Source organism: Gossypium arboreum, chromosome 12 (assembly GCF_025698485.1).
Source record: "Gossypium arboreum isolate Shixiya-1 chromosome 12, ASM2569848v2, whole genome shotgun sequence".
In the NCBI taxonomy this organism is placed as follows: Eukaryota; Viridiplantae; Streptophyta; class Magnoliopsida; order Malvales; family Malvaceae; genus Gossypium; species Gossypium arboreum.
In genome coordinates, this window is record NC_069081.1 from 61,579,228 (window position 1) to 61,591,805 (window position 12,578).

The window sequence follows — 12,578 nt, forward strand, 5'->3', positions numbered from 1 at the left end:
ACCGAAATTCAATCTCTTTTCTTTTTAAATCGCATATGACTTTTGTCGATCTGAAGCGACTTTCAAGCAATCCGAATTACTTTTATTTTCTCTTGGTTTCTTTAACTAGATCAACTCCATGAATCTGCTTCTCACTAAGCTTGGTCCAATATAAAGGAGTCCGACACTTACGACCATACAAGGCTTCAGACGGTGCCATTTGTATACTTGATTGATAACTTTTATTGTAGGCAAACTCAATCAAAGATAGATATTTCTCCCAACTACCTCCAAATTCTAAAACACAACATCTAAGCATATCTTGAGTACCGGATTACTCTTTCTGTTTGACCATCTGTTTGTGGATGAAATGCGGTACTAAAGTTCAATTTTGTACCCAAAGCTTCTTGTAACTTTTTCCAAAATCTCGAGGTAAATCTTGGATCTCTATCGATATTATAGACATAGGTACTCCGTGCAACTTCACAATTTCAGCAACATATAATTCGCTAATTTATCAAGTGAGTAATCAGTGCGTCTTGGTATAAAGTGGGCTGACTTTGTTAATCTATCAACCACTACCCAAACAAAGATCCTTCTTTTTAGGAGTTAAAGGCAAACCGGTTACAAAATCTATGGTAATCTTGTCCCATTTCCACTCGGCACCATTCTTGGTTGAAGTAATCTCAAGGCACTTGATGTTCACTTTTACTTGTTGATGATCAAACACTTGGTTACAAATTCGAAATGTCCTTTTCATACCGCCACCAATCTGACTTCTTTAAATCATTATACATTTTTGTGCTACCAGATGAACTGATAAACAGACCATTGTGCGCCTCATGTAATATTTTCTCGAATCAATTTATCGTTTTTCGACACATATCCCGTCTCGAAACATCAAACAATCATCCGTCCAACTCGAAAATCGAGTCGTAACTTTGATTCGCATTGAGTTCTCTTGATCCGCAACTCACTATCATTCTTTTGAGCATCACAAATTAATCGGAGAAATAACGGTTTAGCTCTCATTTCGCTAAGATTGACCCATCATCGACAATGCTAACCCGTGTTCATGGCTCTCAAAGTAAAAAGAAATTTTCGCTCAAGGCGTCAAGAACTACATTTGCTTTTCCGGATGATAATCAATCACTAGATCATAATCCTTTAATAATTCAAGCCATCTTCATTGCCGCAGATTCGGATCCTTTTGATTCATCAAGTACTTCAAACTTTTGTGATCGGTAAAAATTCGCATTTTCACCGTACAAATAATGTCGCCAAATCTTCAAGGCAAAAACAACAATGACGGTTCCAAATCATGTGTAGGATAGTTCTTCTCATGCGGTTTTAACGTCTCAAGCATAAGCTACCACTTTACCCTCTTGCATCAACACACATCCAAGGCACATCAATGATGCATCACTATAAATTACGAACTCCTTTCCCGACTTCGGTGTACTAAAATTGGTGCTTCATCAATCGTGCTTTCAATTTTTCAAAACTTTGTTGACATTTATCATCCATTCAAATTTAACATTCTTTTGCAACAACTTAGTCATAGGAGAGGCAATCATCGAAAATCCTTCAACAAAACGTCTATAATACCCGGCTAAGCCTAAAAAGCTTCTAACCTCGGATACATTCTTGGCGGTTTCAATCGACGATCGCAGAAATCTTACTTGGATCCACCGAATACCATCACCGAGACTATATGCCCCAAAAATCCGACTTCACGAAGCCGAACTCACTTTTACTAAACTTGGCAAACAGTTTCTTTTCTCTCAAGATTTGCAATATAGTTCTCAAGTGTTCGCATGTTCAGACTCATCTCGAGAATAAATTAAAATGTCATCTATAAACACTACTACAAACTTATCCAAATATGGCCTAAGATCCGATTCATTAAGTCCATAAATATAGTGGAGCATTTGTTAAGCGAAAGGCATCACAAGAAACTCATAATGTCCATACCTTGTCCTAAAGGCGCTTTGACATCTCGACTCCTTAACTCTCATGGTAGTAACCGGACCTCAAATCAATCTTTGAAAACACTGTGGCCCCTTTAACCGATCGAATAAATCATCAATCCTCGGCAATGGGTACTTGTTCTTTATAGTCACCTTATTAAGTGACGGTAATCAATGCAAAATCTCATTGAACCATCATTCTTCTTCTGAATAATACAGAGCACCCAGGGAGAGAAACTCGGTCTCACAAATCCCTTGTCATTAACTCCCTGCAATCGAGCCTTCAATTCTTTTAATTCATCGAGCCATTCTATATGGAGCAATCAAGATCGGTGCGGTGCTGGCAACAAATCAATAGCAAAATCTATCTCTATTCGGAGGCAACCCGGGCAATTCCTCCGAAATACATCCGAAACTCACAGGACTATAAGACTTGATTCAAATTTCAGTTGGGGCAACTCAATATTCATTACATAAGCGGATAAGCTTCACACCCTTTTCTCATGTATTTACGTGCAGACATGTGCGAAATCACCATAGGCAATTTATTTGATTCATCTGTTTCAACCCACGTAATTTCTCCATTTTCACATTTCAATTCTAGTGTCTTTTGTTTACAATCTACCTTAGCATCATACAATGTTAACCAGTCCATTCCCAAGGTAACGTCAAACTCACCAAATGGTAACAACATCAAGTTGGCGGAAAACAAGAACCTTGAATCATTAATGGGCAATTCTTGCAAACCTTGTCAACTAGCACATATTGGCCTAAGGGTTCGACACTTTAATCGTAAACTCAAGAAATTCAACAGCAACTTTTTATTGGATACTAAATTCATGCAAATATAGGAATGAGTGGACCGGGATCAATCAATGCAATAACAATAGTATCATAGAGAAAATGTACCAAGAATAACATCGGAGATGATGCATCTTCTCGAACACGTATAGCATAAGCTCTAGCAGGTGCTCTAGCTTCGATCTTGCCGTTAAATCTTTCATCACGCTTTACTACTAGTCCCACCTCTAGTATTTCTCGGTGGTCTACCTCTACTAGCGGTGGTATTCATCTAGCACTCTGAAATCTTTCTTCTTTAACTTTCTCCGGACAATCTCTAATAAAATGCTCATGAGAACCGCTTTGAAACAAGCTCGCTTCGGTCCCCAACACTCACCATAATGTTGCTCGCCACATTCTCGACACTCGGGCTTTCTAGGTCGCACATTACCCACACTTGCCACCAAGTAGCTTGAGCTTTAGACCCGAATATGCTCTACCACGATCTCGTGTGAATCCCCAATTGAAACTGTCATTCGAGGGTTTGTCTCTTTGGACCTCTTTGGTTGAGATTGAAATGGCTTGCTTATCTGTCTTTTTCTCGACATCTCGGGCCTCAATAGTAGCTTTTCTTCTTTCTTTGTTCAATTCTTGACTTTAAGAGCTCGATCAACCAATACTACAAATTCTTTCAACTCCAAAATTCCTACAAGCACTTTAATGTCCTCATTCAGCCCATCTTCAAATCTTCTACACATAATGGCCTCGGTGGACACACATTCTCAGGCATACTTGTTGAGTCTTACAAATTCGCGTTCATACTCTGCTACTGCACATTTTCCCTGCTTCAATTCAAGGAACTCCTTCCATTTTGATCAATGAATCGCTGACTTTTGTATTTCTTTCTAAATTCTTCTGGAAGAAATCCCAAGTAACTTTTTCTTTTGGCACCACTGCAACCAAAGTCTTCCACCGGTGGTAAGTCAATCTCTCAAAAGTGATACTGACACACTTTAAGCATTCCTCGGTGTACATGAGAGCTCATCAAATACACGGGTAGAATTTTCAAGCCGAATTCCGTTTTCTCGGGATCATCATCGATCTTTGCTCTAAACTCTTCAGCCCCTTGTTTTGAATCTTGTCAACCGGAGGCTTGTTCATTCTTACCAAATCTATACCTTGAGTAGCTACGAGAATCGTCCGAGGTATAGGAGGGTGGAGGAGGTTGAGCATTTGGATTTGCTCGAATAAATTCAGATACCAATTGTTCATCATTTGGAGAAAGGCATCCGAGCCTCATCTCCTTGTCTCAATGTCTCGTGTCTACTTTCCACAGTAGCGGTCCCTTGTGCGGGAGCCGGCGCATTACTAAAGATCATCATCGTAGCAGTTCCTTCAGGATCCATTACTATATTAAAACAAAACACGCTTTAGAATAATCAGAGTCACCACACTATCACAATATTTTTATGGCATGTATAGCTAGACTTTTACACACACTTTATTAGTCCGAGAACCGACTAAACCATAGCTCGATACCACTAAATGTAACACCCTTACCCGTTCTGATCGTCAGGAGCAGATACAAGGTATTACCGAACATAATACCTACCATTAAACATAATCGAAATATAAATATGTCTTGAACAATATTAGCCAACTTTAATGGCTTGTACAAATTAGCTGGTCGAGTCTTCAGTAACTAATATTTTAAACCTAGACAAATATGACACGTAACAAAATAATTAAGCCTACTATACATGCCATAATTCAAAACGTTTAGTTCAAATACCCTAAAGTAGGATAGTGCGGATAGATCTTCACGATCCTTAACTCCCGAGCAAGCCGGAGAACACTATAAGACAAAGAGAGAAACAAAGTAAACTTATAGCTTAGTAAGTAAGTATGTAAATACTAGTTAAAAAAAATCTAACATGTTTACACAACAATTCAAGTACATCTACTTTAACTTCACTATTCATTCCACTTTGATTAAGCTGTCTCTGCTGCGTCATATTCACTAAATAAATCATAACTCGAGTTACCAAACTCGAAATTCAAATCCGTAAAATTTCCTGAATCTAGACTCATAAAGCTTTTTGCTAATTTTTTCTATAATTTTTGGTTCAGCCGATTAGTACAGTTTATTAGTTAAAGATTCCCTGTTACACAGCTCGACTGATCTGACCTCTGTTCACTACAAATTGAATTTCTCTCAGTACACAATTCAAACAACCCTGAAGTCTGTTTCATTTAAAATAGTCTCAATAAGGAATTTAGGCATGTAAACTATACTTCTTAATTTTCTTTGTACAATTTTTAATGATTTTTCAAAGTTGGAACAGGGGATCACGTATTCATCCTGAGCAAGTCACATACAATTGTAAATATCTCAAAATATAGAATTCCTTTGCTTGCTCTGTTTCTTTTATATGAAAGTAGACTCATTAAACTTTAATTTCACATCTCATTCAACCTCTAATTATATTCCTCCTATTTTTGGTGATTTTTCAAAATCACGTCACTGCTACCATCTAAAAACAGTTTTAATGCTAATTTCACTCTTTCACAAATTCTTTATGCTAACCTCATTTTATCTTATATTTGTATATACCACAAATCATTTTCACCATATTTCATTCACCATAAGTATAGGTCCAAACCACAATGTCACCACAAAACCATCCCGTTGAACAATTCGGATCAATCCTCGATATTTAATGGTTTCAACTACACGCCCCCACCATCATACTTTGTTTAGTTCGGCTCTCTTGTACACATGGTGAACACTTAGTACCACTCATGCGACCTAGCCGATTTGTCTCGTAGCTCTCTTGTCTACATGGTGTCCGTCACTTGGAATCACGCATGCGACCCAGCTACATTTATCTTTCACGTAGCTCTCTTGTCTACATGGTGTCCTTCACTTGGAATCACGCATGCACCTAGCTACATTTATCTTTCACGTAGCTCTCTTGTCTACATGGGATACATCTCGTATCACACATGTGACCTAGCTACTACTGGGTGTCTCGTAGCTTTCTTGTACACATGATGTGCACTCGGCATCATACATGTGACCTAGCTACGCTCCATCTATTTTATTCGATTTTTCCAATGTTCAACCGGGATCTCTCTCTATTATTTATTTCCATTCTTCCAATAGTCGATTTATACTTCAACATCAGCTAGTATATACATAAGAATGTACATGAAATTATTGTAATATTTACATACAAACTTACCTTGGTGCAAAATGTGGAAATTTTGCAATTTAATCCAAAACTTTTCCTTCCCCGCTCGAGATCAATTCGCCTTTCTTGATCTATAATAACACATTTAGCTCATTTAATACTCATACTATTTATTTCAATCCAAAATCACATCATGGAAAAATTACATTTTGCCCCTAACTTTTACAAAATTACATTTTGCCCCTAGGCTCGGAATTAATTTCAGCCCTTATTCTTATGTTTTATGATATGCTGAACATTTTCTCTTCTACAACCACATCAAATTCTCACTCTATCATATAGTTATGAACAATAGGTATTATTACCGATTATGCCGTTTTACTCGTTTTCACTTAAAACCGAGTAGCACAAGTTATTTAACATAATTTAAAACCTCATATTCTATCATGAAACATCAAAATACACAAATTTCACCTATGGGTATTTTTCCAAATATGAACCCTAGGTTAAATTATTACTAGCATAAGCTTAATCGAGCTTAAGGATTCCAAAACGTAAAGAACATTAAAAGCGGGCTTGGAATCACTTACTATGGAGCTTGAAAATTGAAGAAACCCTAGCTATGGAGAGAGGGAGAATTCGCAGCAACTAAGGAGGATGATGACCAATTTTGTGTTATTTTTCCCATTTTATTTCATTTAATATCCAAATGACCAAAATGCCCTCCTTACTAAACTTTCAAAATTCCTTCCATGTCCTAATTTTGTCCATGAACTTAAAATTGGTCAAATTGCTATTTAAGACCTCCTAATTAATATTCCAAAACAATTTAATACTAAAAACTTCTGGGATGCAAATTTTGCAACTTATTCGATTTAGTCCCTACTTTCAATTTAAGCACTTTAGGCATAGAATTTCATCACGAAATTTTCACACAATCATGCAATCATATCATAAACCCCAAAATAATTATAAAACAATTATTTCTATCTCGGATTTGTGGTCACAAAACCACTATTCCGATTAGGCCCTAATTCGGGTTGTCACACTTAAGAGCTCTTAATTTTTTACAAAAAATGGTGGTTAATCATGCCTTGCAAGAGAACTCGTGCATCCGTCAAAATTGACGAATCACAAAACAGGTTCCACTGTGAAGAAGCCAAAGCAAAATACGAGAGTATCTTCAAGAATCAACAGATGCATCCAGAAAGAGGCTTCACCTTGAAAGAAAGCAACTATATTGATTTTATTGTGCGCATTCGTCAGGTTACTGAAACTCTCAATTAGAAGTTGTTTTGTGAGAAGAGACCTAGTGTGGTTGAGGAGTTAGTGCGTGAGTTCTATGCTAATTTAACCTAAAGCGAGTTGACAGAAGTTCCAGTTCATGGAATCAAGGTACCAATAACTTCAAACGCTATAAATGAGTTCTTTGAATTGCCTGATTTTAAAAACAACGAATATTCTTCCTTGATGAGCAATATAGTGCTAATTTATAAGAAATTCTTAAGGAACTTACAATTCTAGGTTCTAAGTGGACTGTGTCAAAGCAAGGAATCCACACTTGTTGAAGAGAATATTTGACACCACTCATAAAGGTATGGTTCTATTTCATCCGTTTCAGCCTTATGCTTAGCTCACATGGGACTAAAATCTCATTAGAGCAAATGGTCTTATTATACTCGATTTTAACTGGAAAGACCATTGATGTGGGAAAAATTATCCTGAGAGAAAAGCGGAATTATGCCGTTAGACGTTCTGGCCCAGCCTACTTTCCCTTTACGATAACAATTCTGTGCTTGAAAGCTAAAATTCTTGCAAACGTAAAGAAAACAGGCTATACCAAGGGCACAATCACAGACTGGGACCTCTACCGAATAGCTAGAGAATCTGTTCTACAGTAACGAGTTGAAGAAAGTGAGGACCCCGAAAAAGAAGAAGATCCCACAATGCAATCAGCTGAAGCCACAGATAAGGCATAACCAATGGAACCAGAAGCTGAACCTGATGTCGAAACTTTAATGTTTAGAGCTCAATCACCTCGCCCAGATCTTCAAGATGAGCTGTCAAAGTTGATGGACATAATGCAACATATGCATTGGCAGCAACAGGCTTACTGGAGATACTCAAAAATAAGAGATAACTCAATAAGAAGTGCTTTTACGAAAATATACAATGACCCATTTATTTTTGTGCCTGAGTTTCCAGATTTCATATTTGAACCATGGAGTCCACTATCAAAGGAGGAGCGAAGCGATTCATGCAAAGGAAATTATGATGGAGCAAAAGATAAGTCAAATTTAGAAGGATCTGCAAATAAATAAAAGGGGGGATCTTGACTTTATTTTATTTCTATTCTTAGGTCATTTTAGGATTAAGCTTAATTACGAATTTTTATTTTGCATAATAAAGAAAAAGATGGAAATCATGAATAAAAATGAACAAGTCGCAAAGTATAAAGTGTGGCAATAGGTATATACATATCTACGATTGGATCTTGATAGAGCTTGGTACTTAAGCAGTCAATTTGAGTCACCTCCTCTTTTCTAGAATCCTACCTGGTGTATAGTATCTATTCACTTTTAACAATGAGGACATTCTTTATCTTAAGTAGGGGGACCGAAAAATTGAAATTGTTTCCACTCAGAATAAAATTTTCTTTTGATTATGATTAGGACATATTTTGTTCAAAAATTTGAAATTTTGTTAAGTATGCTAAACTTCAGTATAAATAAAGTTCGATTATTTCAACAAATTGTTATGTCAGCTTAATAATAACATAAATGCATTTTTAATAAAGCATGCAAATCTTACCATAAAATTTTTAGTTCCTTAGGAAAGTTAGGCATGCATGAAAGTTTCAGTATTTAGAATTGACTTAGTAGTTTCTTAAGGCGAGATCCTAGGAAGCATGAAATGCTGAAAATGATTTAGGCAACTGTTGTTTGGACCGTTTGAGCCTTTCAAGCCAACCATGATGAAAATTTTATCCTTTGAAACCCAACTTTGAGACTATATGGCCTAATTTTATTTGAACCCTTGCAAATTTTGCCATCACTTCTCTCTTAACTATCTTAAAATTGTCCCAAACACTAGACTCAGTACTATTCAAAGTATTCTTTAAAAATAAGTTTAGGGGAGTTGAAAAAAAGTATCAAATGCTCTAAAATTGTAGTACATTCAGTAAAATGCTCATGTTAAAAAATAAAAAGAAAAGAGAGAGAGCATGAGTTCTTAAAATAAGATGTACAAAAGAGCATGTGAAAGCAAAGAAAGTTAATGTGTTAAAGGTAAATATTTCAAAGGTCCGATGCAAGCTGAGTCTAGAGTTTTTAGTATAAAATTATCTATCTTCACCTACCCCTAAGCCCAGCCACGTTACAACCTTGTTAAAGACCTATTGTTCAAGTTACAATGCTACCTACATTAGTGGAGACAAATTGCTATGTGCAACATATGAAGACATAAGTTAAACTTAATGATTGCAGCTTAATCTTGAATAAGGGAATAAAATTAAATTGGTAAGGGTTAACATGACTTTATTAGGAAACATTTAGTCTAATTTTTGGCTATCATAAGAATGATTGAGATTAAGTTGAATGATATGTATACTTAAGTAAGCATAACTATCAAATTTCTTATTTCTGAGCATAAGTATATTAAATTCATAATTCTGGGAAGAAAGTTCTTCTGAAGGAATTTTTCAAAGGTGTTCCTAAGAAATTCTTTTTAAATTTGTGCATTACTCGGGACGAGCAATGAATTTATGTTTGGGGGTGTGGAAACACGAAAATTTATGCATTTTTACATACCCTTTCTTAACTTAAAATCATACAGTTTCAATAAAATTCTTATCGAAAAATAATTACTTTTTATAAAATAATTAAAGTGCACTTAAAATATGAACATGTTGAATTTTAGTTAATTTTATAATTAATTTTGATGAATTTTGGTTATTTTAGACAGGTTTGCACAAATAACTTGCAAGATTATTGTGATTAAACTGTTTCAAGGTAATGATACTTTGTTACCTCACATAATCTTTTATGTGCTTATTAAATCGAGTTAATTGTTTGAACTGACATACAGATATGTTTAAGAGATTATTTCAATTTAATAAGTATGTATGTGCTAGAACATATTTGCCTATTAAGATTTGTTCAATCGATTGAATTGACATAGAGATATGTCCAAGAGATGAATGGATTTTGGTAGGTGAGTATGTTCATAAGTTAGCAAATTACCGAGTTGGCGTGAATTTATTCGTAACAATATAAACATGATTTTAATAATTCTAAGATAAGAAATGTAATTAATCTAACACAATTATATCATCTTGATTAAACTCGTATTTTGAAATCGTGCATTTGAGATTTATTTTATTTAGTTTAAATTCTTAGTTTTTAATCACCCTCTTCAAAAAAATATTTTTTTTCTCCAAAGTGTTTTAAATAACATTCATAAATAGTTCTTTTCACAGTCCCTGTAGGTACAATAACTCGACATTTACTTGTCACTTTATTACTTGTTGCGATTGTGTACGCTTGCACATTTCTGTCGTTCCACCTGTTCATAGCAAAAATTTTCTAAGTTTTGCAAAACTTTAGTAAGTGCTCGGTTTAGTCCCGAACCACTTCTAAAACATGTTTTGGGCCTCGTAGGCTCGTATTAGGGACTTTATGATTGAATACAAACAATTTTAATTTGGATGCAATTTTATGACTCGGAATTTTATGTTTGCTTGTGATGTGAGTCTGGTAATGCCTCTATCCTGTTTTGGCATTGAATACGGATAAAGGGTGTTACAAACTTACCTCTAAAGCACTTCTGGTTTAAACATAGAGACTACTCTACAATTATTCCTTTTCCTCAATTATTTTCTATTTGAATCAAATCTTGATCTATAATGTAATTAAATACAATCTATTAAATTCACATTCAAGTCAATACATATGACCCTTAACTTCTCATTAATTACACCTTTTCCTTAAACTTTTACATTTTTTACAACTTAGTCCCTAAACTTAAAATCTCAAATTTTAGCAAAATTTTCCATTCAATCATGCTAGCTGGATATCTATCCCTGTAACACCCTTAGGCCACATCTGACGCCGGGACGGGGTTCGAGGTGCTACCTGACTTTTACTAACACTTCTATACTAAACAGGGCCATGAAATCTAAAATAATTAAAAACTTTTCTTTTCACATACAATCTGTCCCATATATGGGCTTACGAGGCCCAAAACATACATTCGGAGTGGTTCGGGACCCAACCGAGAACTCATGAAAAACTTAGAAAATCTCTTACATCAAGACTTCATACGCCCGTGTGCTAGGGACACGTCCGTGTCCCGAACCCATGTCCAAAAACCTGGACAAATACAAGGCTATTTTCCAAGCCATTTTGTCACCCTCACAACACATGCACACATACTTATACAATAGCATACAACATGGCAAAATTAGGCACTTAAACATTCCTAACATGACATGACCATGGTAATTTCACATGCAATAGATATCATAGATTTTTCCTACATCTTTACCACATCCATGCTATAATCATTATAAACTCATCACGTAATACCATAGCACATGCATGTATAATTAAAATGAATTTACAATCCCATAATCAAAATAGGCCAACACATATGGTCAAAGCCATATCACATACTCTAATATTTAAACTCCTATACATGCCATAGACTCAAAGTACTTGAAATCACTACACCAATAGCGTTAGCTTGACAATATGATAATATCTCTGACGAACTCCAACCCGAACAAACCTGGAAACCCTAGAGAACATGGGAAATAAGCGGGGTAAGCTTTCGCTTAGTAAGTTCATATGAAAACAATAAGCAACTCATTAACTTGTTTTATCAATGTTTACAACATATTCTCAAGTTCACGACAAGTTGTCTTCCTGCGCAATATTCACTAAATTATTTATCTATGGAGCTACGAAACTCCGAATTAAGTTCTGTAAATTTTATCTGAAACTAGGCTCATTTATATTTCTTACATAAAATTTTTAGAATTTTTTGTCAAGCCATTTAGTACAGTTTATTAGTTAAAGTCTCCCCTGTTTCAGGGTATGACTACTCTGACCCTTGTGCACTACGAACAGAATTTATCCCTGTACAGAATTCAAATGACCATACCGTTTGTTTCTCTTAAAAATAGACTCAATAAGGAATCCATGCATGTAAGTTATGACTCTTAATAATTTTTTTACAATTTATGGTGAATTTCTAAATTCAGAATAGGGGATCTCGAATTCATTCAGACCCTGTTTTACAAGAATTCAAATATCACACAATATAGATTTCTTTTTCTTCCCCTGTTTCTTTCATTGAAAATAGACTCATTAAGCTTTAATCCCATATTATTCTACCTCTAACTCATTTTCTACTATTTTTAGTGTATTTTCAAAATTACACTCTGCATAACTCAAATCATCAAGGCTAAGTTACTCATTCATGATCATTGTTCACAAAATTAATACAACATCATTTCATCCATCATGGTAAGAACACATATTATGCATCATAGATCATCACATATCAAGGCATTCTCATAGGCTTAGTATACATACTTGCACAACTCGTAACATAACTCAAGTGCATACTCACCAATGACTTACGTCATTGGGAC